This window comes from Schistocerca piceifrons, chromosome 3, assembly GCF_021461385.2.
Source record: "Schistocerca piceifrons isolate TAMUIC-IGC-003096 chromosome 3, iqSchPice1.1, whole genome shotgun sequence".
In the NCBI taxonomy this organism is placed as follows: Eukaryota; Metazoa; Arthropoda; class Insecta; order Orthoptera; family Acrididae; genus Schistocerca; species Schistocerca piceifrons.
This window is the reverse complement of record NC_060140.1, coordinates 232,218,740-232,238,244: the sequence shown is the minus strand read 5'-3', so window position 1 is coordinate 232,238,244 and position 19,505 is coordinate 232,218,740. Positions and strand designations below refer to the sequence as shown.

The 19,505-nt window shown below is 45.2% G+C and overlaps 1 protein-coding gene across 3 annotated transcripts in view; it reads right to left on the bottom strand.

The window, feature by feature from the left end:
- Positions 1 to 19,505, bottom strand: part of LOC124787819 (transmembrane ascorbate-dependent reductase CYB561) — a 283,476-nt gene that overhangs the window by 163,109 nt on the left and 100,862 nt on the right. The gene's annotated exons all lie outside the window — the stretch shown is intronic.

The window sequence follows — 19,505 nt, the reverse complement described above, 5'->3', positions numbered from 1 at the left end:
AAGTTTCAACCTTCAATCTGTCTCGACCTCCGTGACCAACGGCCTGATGAGCTGCCTCAATAATGTCGAACATTTCTTCGACACTTAAGTGGTACTTCACAGGCTCTTTTCTTGTCACTAACTTCCTGGCCCCACAAATATTAATAACCTTGAATCGCTTTAATCTTCTGTACTGCTTCTGTATCTTTTTCTCAGCTGATTGTGCTTCTTCAATTTCGTTCACTAATTTATCGTAAGATATACAACAGGCTCTAGATACCGGCTCGCAGGTTGAGGCCATATTTCTCGACTTTCGAAAGGAGGTCGACTCAGTTCCGCACTGTCGCTTGCTCCAAAAAGAGCGCACTTACGGCCTATCCGATGACATATGCGGTTGGATAGATATTTTTCTAACAGACAGAGAACAGCATGTCGTCCTGAACGGGGCGACTTCAACAGAAACAAGCGCAACTTCAGGTGTGCCCCAGGGCAGCGTAATAGGTCCGCTGCTTTTCACGATTTACATAAACGATCATGGTTTTGACAGCGGCATTAGACTGTTTCCTGATGATGTTTTAGTCTACAGGAAAGTAGTATCACATGAAGTTGTGAACAAATCAATGAGGATTTGCAGAAAATAAATGCGTGGTGTAATGACTGGCAGTTATTTCTCAATATTAGTGAGTGTAACCTACTGCGTACAACAAGGCTAAAATCCCCATTAATGTACGAGTACAAAATAAACGCCCAGTCTTTGGAAGCGATAATATCCGTCAAGTATCTGGTTCAAATGGCTCTGAGCACTATGCGACTTAACTTCTGAGGTCATCAGTCGACTAGAACTTAGAACTAATTAAACCTAACTAACCTAAGGACATCACACACATCCATGCCCGAGGCAGGATTCGAACCTGCGACCGTAGCGGTCGCTCGGTTCCAGACTGTAGCGCCTAGAACCGCACGGCCAATTCGGCTGGCCAAGTATCTGGGTGTGACTATTCGAAATGACCTCAAATGGAATGATCAGATTACACAAGTAATGGGCAAGGCGAACTCTAGATTGCGGTTTATTGGTAGAATCCTGAAGCGATGGGGAATGATCAGATTACACAAGTAATGGGCAAGGCGAACTCTAGATTGCGGTTTATTGGTAGAATCCTGAAGCGATGCAGTCATTCAACAAAGGAAATTGCTTACAATATCTTAGTTCGTCCAGTCTTAGAGTACTGTTCGTCTGTATGGGACGCTTACCAGTTGGGTCTGATTCAAGAGATTGAAAAGGTCCAAAGAAGAGCAGCAAGATTCGTGACTGGTACATTTAGCCATCGCGAGAGCGTTACAAATCTCATAGAAAGTTTGAAGTGGGACTTGCAGATAGACAGCGCGCTAAACAGAAGGGGCTGCTCACTAAAGTCCGAAATCCGATCTTCGCCGAGGATGTAGAGCATATACTATTACCACAAACTTTCAAATCACGCACTGATTATCATTCAAAGATAAGGGAAATTAGAGCTCGTACTGAGGCGTTGAGACAGTGGTTTTTCCCTAGCGCGATCCGCGAGTGAAACGATCGGGGGAAATAAGACTTTGGCACGAATCGTGCCCTCCGGCACACACCGCTTGGTGGCTAGCGGAGTATATATGTAGATGCAGAACACAAAAAAAGAATGACTTTAAGGCGACAAAGAAGCATTATCAACGCCTCACTGAGTTTGACCAAGGTCACGTATAGGGCTACGAGAAGCTGGATGTCCCTTCTTCGATGCTGCAGAAAGACTTGGCAGGAATGTAGCCACTATACAGGATTGCTAGCAGCGCTGGTCGCGAGAATGTGCGCTCGCAAGAAGAGGGGGCTACCGACGACCACGTCGCACTATCGAGAGGGAAGACCAAAATGTTCGGCGTATGGCTTCGGCGCTACGTACTGCATCTACGGCAGCAGTTGGCACTACAGTGACACAACGAACTGCTACGAATCGGTTATTTCAAGGACACTTCCGAGCCAGACGCACTGTGGCGTGCATTTCACTGACGCCAAACTGCCGCCATTTTCGACTCATGATGAAAGCTGGTTCTGCCTCGATGCGAGTGATGGCCGTGTGTTTGTTAGGAGGAGGCCAGTCGAGTGTCTGCGACTAAACTGTATGCGTGCTAGGCACACTAGACCTACACCTGGAGTTGTGGTCCGGGGCGCGATTTCGTTTCAGAGCAGGAGCACTCTCGTGGTTACCCCACGCACCCTGACTGCAAAATTGTACGGCAGTCTGGTGATTCGATCTGTTGTGCTGCCATTCATGAACAGCATTCCGAGGGTTGTTTTCCAAAAGGATAACGCTCGTCCACCTACCGCTGTTGTAACCTAACATGCTCCACAGAGTGCCGACATGTTGTCTTGGCTTGCTCGATCACCAGATCTGTCTCCTATGGAGCACATATGGATCATCATCGGACGACAACTCCAGCGCTATCGACGAACAGCGTCAACCGCCCCTGTGTCTAACAACTAAGTGCAACAGGGATGGAACTCCGTCCCACAAACTGACATCCGGCACCTGTAAAACACGAAGCACGCACGTTTCCACGCTTGCATTCAACATTCTGGCGTTTACACCGGTTACTAATGAACGAGCATTTCACGTTTGCAATGGCTTATCTTGCGCTTACATTAACATTGCAATGTTAATCACATTAATACGTCACCTAGACAAATGTATTACGGAAATTTCATTACTTTACAATAATGATTTTTTGGTGTAGCGATTTTTTTTTTGCATCAGTGTATTTCGCTGACCGATTCAGTCGTCTCCTTCACGTGCTGCGAGTTTTGCTGTTACGTATACTTGCTGCCTGAATTCAACCAGGCTGTTGACTATTTGATGTCGGTGAAATATTGTGCATAGAAGGGGAGTAACAAAATGGCAGACTATTAACGTTTAACTGGACAAAAAGAAAAAAATGCATCGTAGATTTCGAAATTTTGCAGTATGGATAAGAAAGTCATTTTCTCGTTTTTGAGACGAGGAACTTCGTCGGGATCATCTATCATGAACTAACCGTGATGCAGGCAATAAAACGACAGTTATAAAGATGCATCTAGGGTGACTTTCAGCTCCAGAGTATGTGTACTGTGCTAATCGCTCAAAATAATAAACATTTCTACGGAGATGTACTAACGCAACGATAAAGAACTTTTTCAAGCGGTAAGCAAGCTTAATTGTTGAAGGATTCTACATCATTTTGTGCTATTTTCCTGCTGTATAGCACTTTCACAAACGACCTTTTTTTCCTATTGTACTAGAGTCCTACAGTTGAATGCTTTAAGGTCGATTAGACAACATCCGATGACGTTAGAGTGAAGCCAACCAAAGACAGTTGCTCCCCATCTTCGCTGGGGCCTCCGCTATCACGAGCTGAGCTCGCCGATCCCGCAGTGCGAGCTTCCACGAGATACGCTCCCTGACAGGCGTAACTTTAATTTCCACAGCGTAGGTCTCGTCATTGGCAATCTGTAAGCGATCCGCTGAGGTGACCATGTCGTCGCTTGCATCACCGCCGTACATGGAGGCGGCTGGGTGACTTCACTCCGGAACCGCGCGTAGTACAAACACAATGCGCTCTTACATACTAAGCGTGTTTTATGTAACAACCGAGTCACATTACTCGTCTCGGTCACTGCCAATCTTCGCCTTTACTCTGTGTCGTTATTTCGACATACAAGTGGGAGACTAGCAGACTGGAGTAAAGAATTTTATTGGCATATAGCACCAGTCTTACAAAGGGTTAGACATTTTAGTCTCCTGATTTCAGTGCTTGTCGGAACACGAATAATTGTGCAAGAAAGGCCACAAACCTCATATTTCGCACACAAATTTGCTTTTTTCCTTGTGCGAAATACAAAAATAGCAACGCAACAAACAAAAAAAATCTATTAAGTTAGATTGTAAATCAATGTCGTTTTGTGGCGCGCTTTATTTTTCAGTAAACTATGATACTGCGTCGGAATTTATTGACCTTGATGTTACGTAAAACACACTTTGTACGTAAGGGTGCGTACGTTTTAGATTCGCTTTTACCAAATTTTCTGTTCGTGCGGCATTTGTGTCATATCTGAAAATGTAAAATTCCGGAAATAAATTGCAGGATGTAAAGTATATGAGCCACACATTCATCCTTTTTTATCTTCACTTTTTCTGTTATCTTCACTTCCAATGTTTTTCATTTTAAATTGTTTGAGACAATAATCCTTCAACAAATGTGCAAATTTGTGTGAATTTCTATGGGACCAAACTGCTGAGGTTATTGGACCCTTGACTTACACACTACGTAAATTAACTTAATCTAACTTATGCTAAGAACAACACACACACCCATGCCCGAGGGAGGACTCGAACCTCCGGCGGCAGGGGCCGCGCAATCCGTGACATTGCGCCTCTAATCGCGCGGCCAGTAATCTTTGATGAAATAATTGTTTTCTAATGTGAATTTGTGATTGTAGCTAGATTTGAATTCCCATGTGTCTTTCTGGTCTACGTCTATTACACCGTGTTCTGTCGTCCACAGGAAACTTGGCAGAAATTCAAATAACTGGTAACAGTAGGTGTAGGTTGTGATGATCTAATCGTCGATGTTTCTGCATGAAAGATTATGGGACTGGTTTCCACTTTATTGTAAAAAGCAAATTCTTTTTATTTCCTTGATCAAATCTGTTTCGGCATATGTGTGCCATAATTAATGAGATCTTTATCTTGCTGCAGATCGTGACTGCAGCTTTGTTACGTTTTGCAGAACTTTCATTAGTGGACTGATGGCCGCATCCAAAGATTTTCGTTTCAATCTTCAGTTGGACCTAAGTTTTTTTTCTGCTACTCCACCTCTTTTTTCAACTTTGACAACTAATTATATACGGGAGAAATGCTAAGTTTCACCGTGGTCTGGAGTTAATGTTAAACAGGCTGGTTGAAGTCAGTTCAATGGTCAGAGGAAGACAAGAACGTACCATCACTAGACCATGTCTAGTGAAGCACTCCAATGTCCAAACCAATCTTTCAGTTGAGGACAACCCTACCCCTTTACTCACAAAACGCAACAACACAGTAATTAAGGTATGGAGTAAATAATTAACTAATGACCAGGGCGAAAGTTAGCTGTAACTGTTTTGAGCATGAAAACTTACAACAAAATTGTGTTTCACAAACAGGCATAATTCAGTGCTGGAAGATGTGAACGAACTTCCGGAGCGTTTGACGTTGATGGGACAGTTTAGTCGGTCATGGCTTGTAGTACAAGGATGGCCACAACATGGCTTTCACGTTAACCTAATGCGGCTCTTGCACACTTGGCAATGCTGTTCACGCTTGCTTAACCTTCCTATCGCCTTCAATTTGTTTTAGGAGACAGAAACGGAAAGTCAATGTGGCTTTTCTGTCATGTTCAAGAACGGTGATATGTTCTAATAGGAACCATCGCGACGTTTTCTTGAAGTAATTTAGGAAAAGCGTGACAAACGTAAATCCCAATTCGGTTTTACAAAGAGTACTGAACGGAAATGGCTCCTTACTTAGCTTGCATTTATCACGAATCTCTAGCCCAGTGCATCGTCCCAAGCGACTGGAAAAAAGCGCAGGTGACTCCTGTGTGTAAGAAGCGTAAGAGAACGGACTCTCAAAGTTACAGAACAACATCCTTAACGTTAGTTTGTTGTAGAATTTTTGAACACAGTCTGAGTTCGACCGGAAATTCTAAGAGGCCGAAAAGCTGATGTCCACGTATCAGAACGGTTTTACAATGCATCGATCATGGAAAATTTAGCCTGCCCTTTTCTCACGTGGTCTACTGTGAACTGTGGATGAATGGAAACAGGCAAATACCATATTTCTAGATTTTCGAAAAGCCTTTGTCAATGTACCCCACTGCAGATTGTTAACGAAGGTACAAGCATAGGGAATAGGTTGCCAGATATGTGACTCCAAGAGTTCGTAATAGCACCCAGTATGTTGTCGTCGGCGGCGAGTCTTCGCCAGAGAGAAGGATATGGTCAGGAGTGCCTCTGTGAAGTGGGATAGGACCGCCCTTATTTTCTGTGTCCATAAATGACCTGGCGAAGAGGATGGTTAGCACCCTGCCGTTGTTTGCTGATGATGCTGACGTCTACTGGCAGTCGTCGAAGTTGAGTGACTGTGGAGGATACAAGATGACGTGACAAAATTTCTAGTTGGTGAAATGAATGGCAGCTGGTACTAAATGTACAAAAATGTAGTTTAATGCGGGGAGTAGGAAAAAGCAAGCCCGTAATTTTGCGATACAGCATTAGCTGTGTCCTGCTCGACAGTGTTACGTCGTTTGAATAACTGGGCGCAACGTTGCAAAGCGATACGAAATGGAACGGGGATATGAGGACTGTGGTAGGGAAGGCGCACGCTTAATTTGGAGAATTGTAGGAAAGTTTTGTTCATCTGTACAAGAGACTGCATATAGGACGCTATTAAGACCTATTCTTCATTACTACTCGAATGTTTGGGATGCGCAATATGTCGAATTAAAGGGAGACGTCGAAGCAATTCAAATGCAGGCTGCTAGACTTGTTACCGGTTGGTTCGAAGAACGCAGAAGTGTTACAGAGGTGATTTGGAAACTCAAATGGGAATCCCTGGAGGAAAGGCGACGTTATTTTCGAGGAACACTGTTGAGAAAATTTAGAGAACCAGCATCTGAAGCTGACTGCAGAACGATCCTACTGCCGCCAACATACATTCGCGTAAGGAGCAAGAAGATATGAAAAATTAGTCTCATATTCCGGCATAATGATAGCTGTTTTTCCCTCGCTCTGCCTGCGAGTGGGACAGCAAAGGAAACTACACTACTGGCCATTAAAATTGCTACACCAAGAAGAAATGCAGATGATAAACGGGTATTCATTGGACAAATATATTATACTAGAACTGACATGTCATTACATTTTCACACAATTTGGGTGCATAGATCCTGAGAAATCAGTACCCAGAACAACCACCTCTGGCAGTAATAACGGCCTCGATACGCCTGTGCATTTAGTCAAACAGAGCTTGGATGGCATGTATAGGTACAGCTGCACATGCAGCTTCAACACGATACCACAGTTCATCAAGAGTAGTGACTGGCGTATTGTGACGAGCCAGTTGCTCGGCCACCAATGACCAGACGTTTTCAATTGGTGAGAGATATGGAGAATGTGCTGGCCAGGGCAGCAGTCGAACATTTTCTGTATCCAGAAAGGCACGTACAGGACCTGCAACATGCGGTCGTGCATTATCCTGCTCAAATGTAGGTTTTCGCAGGGATCGAATGAAGGGTAGAGCCACGGGTCGTAACAGATCTGAAATGCAACGTCCACTGTTCAAAGTGCCGTCAATGCGAACAAGAGGTGACCGAGACTTGTAACCAATGGCACCCCATACTATCACGCCGGGTGACACACCAGTATGGCGATGACGAATAGACGCTTCCAATGTGCGTTCACTGCGATGTCGCCAAACACGGATGCGATCATCATGATGATGTAAACAGAACCTGGATTTATCCGAAAAAATCACTTTTTGCCATTGGTGCACCCAGGTTCGTCGTTGAGTACAGCATCGCAGGCGCTCCTGTCTGTGATGCAGCGTCAAGGGTAACCGCAGCCACAGTCTCCGAGCTGATAGTCCGTGCTGCTGCAAACGTCGTCGGACTGTTCGTGCAGATGGTTGTTGTTTTGCAAACGTCCCCATCTGTTGACTCAGGGATCGAGACGCGGCTGCTCGATCCGTTACAGCCATGCGGATAAGATGCACGGCGTTCCGCATTACCCTCCTGAACCCACCAATTCCATATCCTGGTAACAGTCATTGGATCTCGACCAACGCGAGCAGCAATGTCGCGAGACAAACCACAATCGCGATAGGCTACAATCCGACCTTCATCAAAGTCGGAAACGTGATGGTACGCATTTCTCCTCCTTACACGAGGCATCACAACAATGTTTCACCAGGCTACGCCAGTCAACTGCTGTATGTGTATGAGAAATCGGTTGGAAACTTTCCTCATGTCAGCTCGTTGTAGGTGTCGCCACCGGCGCCAACCTTGTGTGAATGCTCTGAAAAGCTAATCATTTGCATTACACAGCATATTCTTCCTGTCGGTTAAATTTCGCGTCTGTGGCCCGTGATCTTCGTGGTGTAGCAATTTTAATGGCCAGTAGTGTACTAGTAGAGGTACAGATTACCCTCCGCCACGCACCGTACAGTGGCTTGCGGACTGTGTATGTAGATGTAGGGTGGTCGAATCAGGCTCTGATCCTCCGTCCTGCCGAATGCAGACGGGACCGGCGGCTGCTGCCGCAGGCTTACACGGTGGTCTGGGGAGCGGGACAGAGCGGAACCGCTAGCCGCGTGACGGATGGACTCATTCATCCGGGCCACAGCCGACCCCAGCCAATTGGCGCCTCGCGCCGCTTCAATTTGTAGCCTCGGCGCCGGTGCTAGTGTCTGGGCAGGCGTGGCGTGGCTTTCCCCACCGCTACACGCTAGCCAGTACCGCCTCCCGCGGAGAAATACACGCCGCGAACCGCCGCCAATCCTATTCTCCGGAAGGCTAGCCAAGTAGCAAACTTTCAGTCGTCAACCTGAAAGCACCGCTCTTGGCAACCGCACTGTTTTGCGAGACAGCGCGTGAAAGTGGCAGCGAAACGCTAATACGGCGAGGCAGTAGACTCGCATCGTTTTGAGGTGCAATCACCAAAAAGGTGTGAGCGAAGTTGAATGTTCATGGATATACTGCAACTGCCTATTCCTACTCCTGACGACTCTACGTCGCGAAAGCACAATTGTGCGACGTTTCACGCTCCACACGCTTTTGAATCACACTTTGCCTCGTTGCTGTTGTGGCCTTCAGTCTGAGGAGTGGTTAGATACAGTGCTTTTTTTCTAAAAAAGAAGTTCGAGAGTACTCCGACATTGGATATAATTCAACGAAAATTACTTATAACTGAAGCATGGGATACCACCCATCTGCTTTTAGCCATGACGTCATCAACATCATCATGGTAGCGGGACCGTAGAGACATCTACCGGTGGCTCGGCGTTCGAGTGTACGCATATCCGTTTAGCACTACCATGGCCCACTATTAGCGGGCGAGGGCTCTACATGCTTGTCGAACTGGCTGCCGGCAATCCAGTTGTCGAGAACGCTTGCTGCAGCTTCGTAATGCTTGAAACAGTCAATGACATCGCTTTTCCCACCAAAAACTGCACTGGTATCGTTCGTATTGCAATTACCAACACGGAAAAATGTAATAAAAACTTTAGGTCCGTGAAATAAATCTTTGGCACTCTTCCAGTTCCTCAACATCGTAAAAAAATTACTTCGTCGACGAAAAAGTTTAGGGGTACGCATCCCCCAGCGTTCCCCCAGAAAAACAGCACTGGTTAGATGTATCTCGAGTTGCGCTCTACCAAAACTACAGTTTGGTGCTCTCGGTACAGCATACACATGACGTAGTAAATGTAGGGTTACCGGTAGTATTGTTAGCACTGATAGAGGAAAAAAAATTAATGGATGTTTGCGAGAGAAACTGGGAGGCAACGACAATTTCTTGTTTTTTATTTGTTTGTTTTTCTAATAATTAGAACCAAAAATCCTTATAAATACGGTTTATTTTTAGCGACAGGAGGATAACCACATAGAACAACAATGTTTCACAGGGTACATGGCCCTTTATATATCCTCACTTAGCTTCTAGATGATTCGCTACTTTCAGTTTTTTGTGTGAATCTACTAAGACACTGATGGCATACGCAAACAAAGCGATCAAAATGAGGTGATGCCTGGTAGGTATGCAACGCATCTAACCTGCAAGTAACATAGGTGCCGGCCGTTGTGACCGAGCGGTTCTAGGCGCTTCAGTCCGGAACCGTGCGACTGCTACGGTCGCAGGTTCGAATCCTGCCTCGGGCATGGCTGTGTGTGATGTCCTTAGGTTAGTTAGGTTTAAGTAGTTCTAAGTTCTAGGGGACTGATGACCTCAGATGTTAAGTCCCATAGTGCTCAGAGCCATTTGAACCATAACATACGTACGATCGTAACGGACGAAAGCTACTAGGTAAACTACCTTAGCCTACTCTTACTTCTGATAGTATACAGTAGCCTACAATAGTTTTACAACTCTTGATGTAGCTCTCTGTCTTAGTTTACCCTGTGCAAGCCTCTTTCTTCTCTTCGCGATTAGTGCAATCCACATTGTTCTGAAGCTGCATTCTGTAGTCTAGTCTTGGTCTCCGAATTCTTCCTCCCATTACCAAATTAACTATTCCTCCAAGCCTCAGTCCTGTCAACCTGTGCTTTCTTTTAGTCGAATTGTATCAAAGCTCTTTCACCTCAATTTCACTTAGTTACTCGATCTACCCATCCGTTCTTCAGCATTCTCCCGTCACACCAGATTTCAAAAACTTCTGTTCTCCTGTCTGTACCGTTCATCGGCTGTTACCGTTTCATATTCTCTTCTTTTATGCAGATGACCCGGATCAACTGTCCGCACTGTTATATTAGCGATGAAGTTTTTGATAAGGGTCAACAACACTACTTCAAACGGCGAGACCTTGCTATACCAACTCTTGACAGAACCGACCACTGTCCTGTAGCATTCTGACTGGACCCAGATGACCTAAAAAAAAATCTTATCACTGAACTGCAGGCAGACAACGCAATATTCCCTATTTCACTTCCAGCTGGCTCTTTGCGAAGTCCTCGATAATGTCAGAAAAAACAGTCAAGGGGTAATAGTTCAGGTAGACCACCAACATCTAACACTCCAGTTTGCCCAGAGACATTAGAGTTTATTCATACTGCAGTAAACATCGCCAAAGCTATTTCTTCGACCCAATTAATACTAACAACATTAATCACTCTGGTGGCCGTTCTACTTGTCAGAGAGAATTCAAACTCTCATCATTTACATGTTGTGTACGTGTTAGAAAGTACATTGACGCCCGACTGTGTCTTCTGGGTGCCCCATTTCTTTGTCAGATAATGTATTTGAGACTTCCCTTGTCAATTGAAGGCGCTGGCAAATTAAAAATTTTAAGAACGAATTGGAATAATTACTATTTCACAACTACTCTTACTCCAGTTACTGGTTTCTGAGCAGATAGAAGGTAAAAAATACACTTATGTAAATGGCCAGGATATAGCTATGTATTCACAGACAAAATTTATCTTGAAACTTCCTGGCAGATTAAAACTGTGTGCCGGGCCGTGACTCGAAGTCAGAACCGTTGCCTTTCGCGGGCAAGTGCTCTACCAACTGAGTTACCCAAGCACGACTCACGCCCCGTCCTCACAGCTTTAGTTCTGCCAGTACCTCGTCTCCTACCTTCCAAACTTTACAGAAGCTCTCCTGCGAAACTTGCCAAACTAGCACTACTGAACGAAAGGATATCGCGGAGAGATGGCTTAGCCACAGCCTGGGGGATGTTTCCAGAATGAGATTTTCACTCTGCAGCGGAGTGTGCGCTGTTATGAAACTTCCTGGCAGATTAAAACTGTGTGCCGGGCCGAGACTCGAACTCGGGACCTTTGCCTTTCAGTTGGTAGAGCACTTGCCCGCGAAAGGCAAAGGTCCCGAGTTCGAGTTTCGGCCCGGCACACAGTTTTAATCTTCCAGGAAGTTTCATAACAGCGCACACTCCGCTGCAGAGTGAAAATCTCATTCTGAAAATCTATCTTGATTTGTAAACCTGCTAACATGTTCCACGTCATGGCGAGTTATCGCGAATATGATTCACGGAGCATGCAATAAAGTCAAAGTGAACTATCTAGCCAATCGAAAAACGCTCATGTAGCGAACAGCTGTGCAATGACAGCGCGTGGGAAAAGATGATCAAAGGAAAGGCGCCCGCGAGCTTTCTCCGCCAGTTCCGAAGCAAAGCCGATGATAGCGCTGACTCACTGGACCGCTGGAAGGCAGGAGAGCGTCCTTACACAAAAAAAAAAAAAAACATTTGTCATGCTAAACCCGGAAGCTGCCCACCACCAGAAACAAGTGCAGACAATTGTGACCTCTGCTCGCTCACTGAATTAGGAAAGCGTGAGACTGCCACATCCCACTAGGTAAGAAAACTAATCTCTATTATACACTGATCACCCAAAACATTACGACCACCTGCGTAATAGCTTGTTCGTCCGTCTTTGGGACGAAATACATCACTGATTCCGCGTATCGTGGATCCGACAGTTTGTTGGTAGGTTATGGAGGTACGGTTCAAATGGCTCTGAGCACTATGGGACTTAACAGCTGTGGTCATCAGTCCCCTAGAACTTAGAACTACTTAAACCTAACTAACCTAAGGACATCACACACATCCATGCCCGAGGCAGGATTCGAACCTGCGACCGTAGCAGTCGCGCGGTTTCGGACTGCGCGCCTAGAACCGCGAGTATGGAGGTATGTGGCATTAGATGTCATGTAATTTGCGCATAAAACGGGTCGTTGATTTGAGTACGTGCTGATGGCACCCTATAGCGACCCACACGATGTTCCATAGGATTTACATCATGCGAATTTGGTCGCCGAGACATCAACGTGAGTCCACTGTATGCTCCTGAAACCACTGCAGCACGATTCTGGCTTCGACACGCAAAGTTATACTGCTGAAAGATGATGTCGCCACTGGGGAAGACATCAAGCATGAAGGGATGCAAGGGTTCGCAGCTGTCAGTGTGTCTTCGGTTATTACCACAGGTCCCATGCAAGCTTAGCAGAATGTCTCCCATAGCATAATACCGCTCCCATCAGGCTATGTCCGTGGGTCGTGCACGTTTCGAGCCGCCGTTCACCTCGATGACAGCGTTTGTGGAGACGACCATCGACCTAGTGTAGCAAAACTGTGATTGACCTGAAGTGGCGACACATTTCCATTGATCGACGGTCGAATCCCGATGGTCCCGTGCCCACCGCAATCGTAACTGATGATGTCAACATGGGAACACATAGGGGTGGTCTGCTGCGGAGCTCCATGTTCAACACTGTACGATGAACGGTGTGCTCCGAAACACTAGTGCGTGCACCAGCATCGTGCTCTTTCGGCAGAGATGGCACAGATCACCATCTATTCTACTTTACAGAGCAGACAAGCTTCAGAACCTTGCATTTTGTGAAGAGACGTGGACGTCCAACCATATACCGTCTAGTTGTAGTTCCACTGTCAGATCTCTTTCCGTAGATACTCACGACAGTAGCACGCGGAAGTTCGACCAGCTACGCCGTTTTCGAGATACTCGTTCACAGGCTCTGCGTAGTAATCTGCCCCTTGTCTGTCTCGCTTATCTCAATGGGTTTCCCCATTTGCAGTCCTTATCATCGCTTGCACACTTTTGATACTTCGTGACGTGCCTGCAACGCCACCAAGCGGCATCCAATATCGCGGTGGGCAGTTGTCAGATGTTCTGGCCTATCAGCGTAAAGCTATAATCAATCTTGTCGGGGACAATTTGTTACCGTCTTTCCTCCACCCGTGAAGTAAAACACCGAAAGTTGTTGAGGTAAATTCTAAACTGCAGCAGGACTTCGCATTTTACCCACACAAAACGCCTTCGCAAAGGCAAAAATTACGTCATGAACTATTAAAAAACTCGCAGGGGATCACCAGGAGTTTGAACTTCAGACTTTTATACAGATAAATAGCTGACAACTATCCAGTTTGATGGGAGGTGCCAGCTCGTGGTACACGGGGTTTTAATTACACTCCATCCACACACAACTTTCCCGTATTTGTCGCAAGATAATACGCTCGAATTGCGGTAGCTGTCCATCCTCCAAGACAATTGACTGCTCCTTACTAATTTAGCAAATGCAAAAGAAGCGAAGGATTTCTGCCAACAGGATGAAACACTGAAATGTGGAAAAAGAGCTTTTGAATCCAGTTACTACAGCTAACACGTCTTGCTTCCTATATATATTAACAAGTAGCTCTTCGTATATGTTAGGAACAGGTACTGGTATCCAAATTCGGACTTATCTAGACCATAAATCGTTTTCCAATAATTGCTCTTTGACCGCCTGTAATGAGCGTGTTGAAAAATTCCACGACGACTGTGAGAAAAACAAAGCTGTTAACGGTATACTTAGAAGATACATTACGAAAGTTGAACATTATGACTGGAAAACTCTGGATACATTCCAGACATATTAAACAAAGTCCAGGACGTATTCTGTGTGAACTCAAGTGACTATGAGAGAATGAACACAAATATCCAACAGGGTTTAGCAACTGTGCCGAAGAACAATCCGATCAACGATACTCATTCTTTTGAGGGTATGGCATTCCCTCGACGACGAATACGTCAGAGCACTTGAATGCCATCGGTATTTGAATATTTCAATACGATCGTATAAACTAACGTACTGCTTACAACTGAGCGAACAACGATCACACTACAGACCATTACACCACACAGAACATTAGCTGCGAAGAAAAAATTCTGAAAAAGAATGTTGAGTCCAACATTCTTTTTATACCTTAGAATTCAGTTTGACTGTCTCGGCGCTTATGTGCTTTACGGAAGCACTTTTTTTCTGTTTTCTTTTAGCTGAAGATTCCATAGCTGCTAGAAGTCGCTACTTGGGGATGTCCTATAGTTGGCTGCGATACGCGAATTCCGTCAGGCACATTATTCACTGCCTAATATCACTCTGTCATTAGCAATGAACAAATTCAAACCATACATATGAAATAAAATAGCTGCAGACACTAAAATTTCTCTACTATATTTTTTTCTCTCCTTAGAATCACGGGAGAAATACTACTGGTTGCAACGTCTCGCGAAATATTCGTTGCATTGAACATTTAGGACGGGGTAAAAGTGAATGCGAAACCACGATTTCAACCCAGGGCTCGCGTGCAGCGGTCTTATAACTGATGTAGTGGTGGGACGTACGTGTTACTCGATCAGTGCCTAAAGGTGTGTCCGAACTGTTCAACGGAACGAGTACTTGCCACGAATACTAGTATCGAGGTTGAGATTCTAGTCATGGTCCGAAAGTTTTTTGTTAGTACAACATTCAAGAACCAATGCTGACGAAGAAATCTATGCTCCTGTAGACTCAGAGAAAACCTAATGGGGTGTCACGAAGACGATCTCTCTCTCTCTCTCTCTCTCTCTCTCTCTCTCTAAGCCCGTGAGATGTAGGACTAAAGCTATTTGGAGTATGAGGAAAGAAAATAGGCTACGAGATTATTGTGTTTCAGTAGAAACTGTTAAAGTATACACACACAGACACACACACACACACACACACACACACACACACACACACTACAGCGTGAGGGGAACGCGTTTCTTATGCGTGGGACCTTGTCCTGAAGGAATGTCGTAGAGAAAATTATTACGCACACGCAACCTGCTCCAAGACCGTTACACGGCATTCCACTGAGTCATCCTGTCTAGAACAGGACGGTGCAGTCCCCATTCATAACATATCTACGGACCACAGAATATCACGGCTTTTGTTCGGCTTAAGGAGAATTAAATTGAAATTTATTAGGTGTAAATTTATTTTAACTGCATTTCTGCTAACTGAATGGGATTCAAAATCTGCAAACTATTAATAGTGCGAAGAAAACAACAGAATTGCAGGCTAGAAAATACCTTCGTAGAGAGACCATCTCCACAAAGAGTCTGTAAAACAAAATAAGGAATTCAAAATCTCCAGAATTTTATTGCAGAATAAACTGGCGTGAATATGTTGGACAGCGTATCACGTGAATTGTCACTGTCTGCCCAAAGTACTCCAGCAGTTACATCTGAGACAGAAGTAAACGCTTCGTTCATATTGCGAAAGAACAGGGAAACTATGTCGTACCGCAAAAGTAAACATACGATGAAGTTGCGGGGGAGGGGAGTGATACAGCAATTAGTCTAATGATGTTAGACGCGTAAACACACTACGACGTAATTCCGGTGAAAAATGGAAACGTGGGGTTGTCTGAACTTTACTGTTAGTCGAGGAAATGAAAGGAAATGTGTTTGTTCAACAATAACATTTAATTTTCTTTAAATGTTGAAACGTAGACTTAGTTTCCATTCGATTGCGTTTGCACCGCTGTACCAGGAAATAAGAAGAGAATATTAAATTTGGAATGTCAAAAAAATGTTCAAATGTGTGTGAATACCTAAGGGACCAAACTGCTGAGATCATCGGTCCCTAGACTTTCACACTACTTAAACTAACTTACGCCAAGGACAATACACACATCCATGCTCGTGGGAGGACTCGAACCTCCGGCGGGAGGGGCCGCGCAATTCGTGACAGGACGCCTCTAACCGCGCGGCAGGTGTCAACACAGAAACCCGTAACGAAAGCACACATATACACCGACGGAAAAAAAATCGCTGCACAAAGAAGGAGCTGTGTGAAATGAACGAAAGTTTGCAGGCGTGTTGTGTTTCTACATCTAAAGGATAATGTCTGTTCAAATTTGGCACCAGCTGAGTAAGTGGCAGTAGTAGTGCCACTTTGTGGATGCAGATCAGGTTCGCTTTAAATAGATGACGTAACGGACATTAGCGTTAGTTACCTTTGAGATTGGACGTAGTGAGTTAGCGTTAAGGAGGAATGCCTTTAAGAAGGCAAAGCCGCAAATATCAGTACCTCACTAAGTATGATGGTTCAAATGGCTCTGAGCACTATGGGACTCAACATCTGAGGTCATGAGCCCCCTAGAACTTAGAACTACTTAAACCTAACTAACCTAAGGACATCACACACATCCATTCCCGAGGCAGGATTCGAACCTGCGACAGTAGCGGTCGCGCGGTTCCAGACTGAAGCGCCTAGAACCGCTCGGCCACACCGGCCGGCTCTCTAAGTTTGAACGAGATCGTGTAACAGGGCTACGAGAAGCTGGATGTTCCTTCTGCAATATTGGAGAAAGACTTGGCAAGAATGTAGCCACTGTACATGATTGCTGGTAGCGGTGGTCACAAGAATGTACGATTGCCAAGAGAGAGGTCTCCGGACGGACAGGTGGCAGTACCCAGATGGTACCATTGTGTGTCGGCGTATAGCTCTGGCGCTTCGTAGTACATCTGCAGCTGCAATTTGAGCAGCAGTTAGCAGCAGTGAAACAACAAACTGTTACAAATCGATTACTTGAAGGACACCTCCAGGACAAACTCACTGTCAGGTGCATTCCAATGACCTGAAACTACCGTCATTCTCGACTTCAATGTTGTCAAGCGGGAGCTCATTGGAGGGCAGAGTGGAGCTGTATTGTATTTCATGTTGAAAGCTGGTTCTGCCTCGATGCCAGTGACAGCTGTGTGTTGGTTAGTAGGAGCCCAGTTGCGGGCCTCCAATCAAACTGTCTGCGGGGGGTGCGACTTCGTATGAAAGCAAGAACACTCTCGTGAGTATCTCACGCAGCCCGACTGCAAATTTGTACGTCAATCTGGTGATTCACCCCGTTGTGCTGTCATTCATGAACAACATTCCAGGGAAGTGTTTTCCAACAGCATAACGGTCGTCCACACACCGCTTTTGTAACTCGACATGCTCTACATAGTGTCGACATGTTGTCTTGGCCTGCTCGATCGCCGTATCAATCTCCAATCAAGAACATATGGAACATCATGTTCCCATAAAACGATGGAATTTTAATAGATAACGATGCGCCGTGTTACCGGGTCAGAATTGAGTGACTAAGAGGATACAAGATGACTTGGACAGGATTTGTGATTGGTGTAAAGAATGGCAGCTAACTCTAAATATAGATAAATGTAAATTAATACAGATGAATAGGAAAAAGAATCCCGTAATGTTTGAATACTCCATTAGTAGTGTAGCGCTTGACACAGTCACGTCGATTAAATGTTTGGGCGTAACATTGCAGAGCGATATGAAGTGGGACAAGCATGTAATGTCAGTTGTGGGGAGGCGGATAGTCGTCTTCGGTTCATTGGTAGAATTTTGGGAAGAGGTGGTTCATTTGTAAAGGAGACCGCTTATAAAACACTAATACGACGTATTCTTGAGTACTGCTCGAGCGTTTGGGATCCCTATGAGGTCGGATTGAGGGAGGACAGAAGCAATTCAGAGGCGGGCTGCTAGATTTGTTACTGGTAGATTTGATCATCACGCGAGTGTTACGGAAATGCTTCAGGGACTCGGGTGACAGTCTCTGGAGGAAAGGAGGCGTTCTTTTCGTGAATCGCTACTGAGGAAATTAAGAGAACCAGCATTTGAGGCTGACTGCAGTACAATTTTACTGCCGCCAACTTACATTTCGCGGAAAGACCACAAAGGTAAGATAAGAGACATTAGGGCTCGTACAGAGGCATATAGGCAGTCATTTTTCCCTCGTTCTGTTTGGGAGTGGAACAGGGAGAGAAGATGCTAGTTGTGGTACGAGGACCCTCCGCCACGCACCGTATGGTGGATTGCGGAGTATGTATGTAGATGTAGAATTGCTCGCGATTGGTTTAAATAACATTCTTGACAATTCGAACAAATGATTTTCCCAACCAGATCGCCCGACATGAATCCCATCGACATTGGACGTAATTGAGAGGTCAGTTTGTGCACAAAAACTTGCACTGGCAGCACACTCGCAATCACGGACGGTATAGAGGCAGCATTTCTGCAGCGGAGTACCAAGTATTTGTCTTGTCCATTCCACGTCGAGTTGCTGCACTACGCCGGCAAAAGGAAGTCCGACACGGTATTAGGAGGTATCCCATGACTTTTGTCACCTCACTGTATGTAAAGCTATCATGGAATCCATACCCCATGCGCTTCCCGTTGTTATTTTAGAGAACTTTCAAACTTAGCTTAGATATCTCCTATGTGGCGGAACCATCAAAGCATACTGCCGTTGGAGGCGTCGATACGCAACACACCTTTTGATGCGAATTTGCTAAGCAACTAGTTGTATGCGTGCAGTCATTTTGATACTGCGTATTGAGTATATGATTACTGTTGACTTACTACATGTAGTGTCAAATAAGTTCAGGTGTAGCTAGTGTCCGAAGATGCGTATTGTTTCGTTCAAGTTGCTTTTAACGCATATCTACGTTTAAATACTCAGCAAGCCACCATACGTGGTGTGGTGGAGGTTATTCTGTACCACTACTAGTCAATTCTTTCATGTCCCACTTGGAAATAAAGTGAAGGGAGAACTACTGTTCTGTGCCTCGGTATGAGCTCGTAATTTCTCGCATCTTCGTGGTCCTTAGGCGACATGTATGTTGGCAGTACTAGAATGGATCTGCAGTCAGCTTTAAATTCTCATTCTCTAAATTTCCTGAATAGTGTTCCTCGCAAAGAGCACTCCAGGGATTCCCATTTTAGGTGCCGAAGCATGTCCGTAATACGTGCGGATGGTTCGAACCTACTGGTAAAAAATCTAGCAGCCCACTTCCGAACTGCTTCGATGACTTCCTTCAATCTGACCTGATGCCGATCCCTAACACTCGAGCATTACTCAAGAATGGTGAGCACTAGTGTCCCTACATATCTCCTC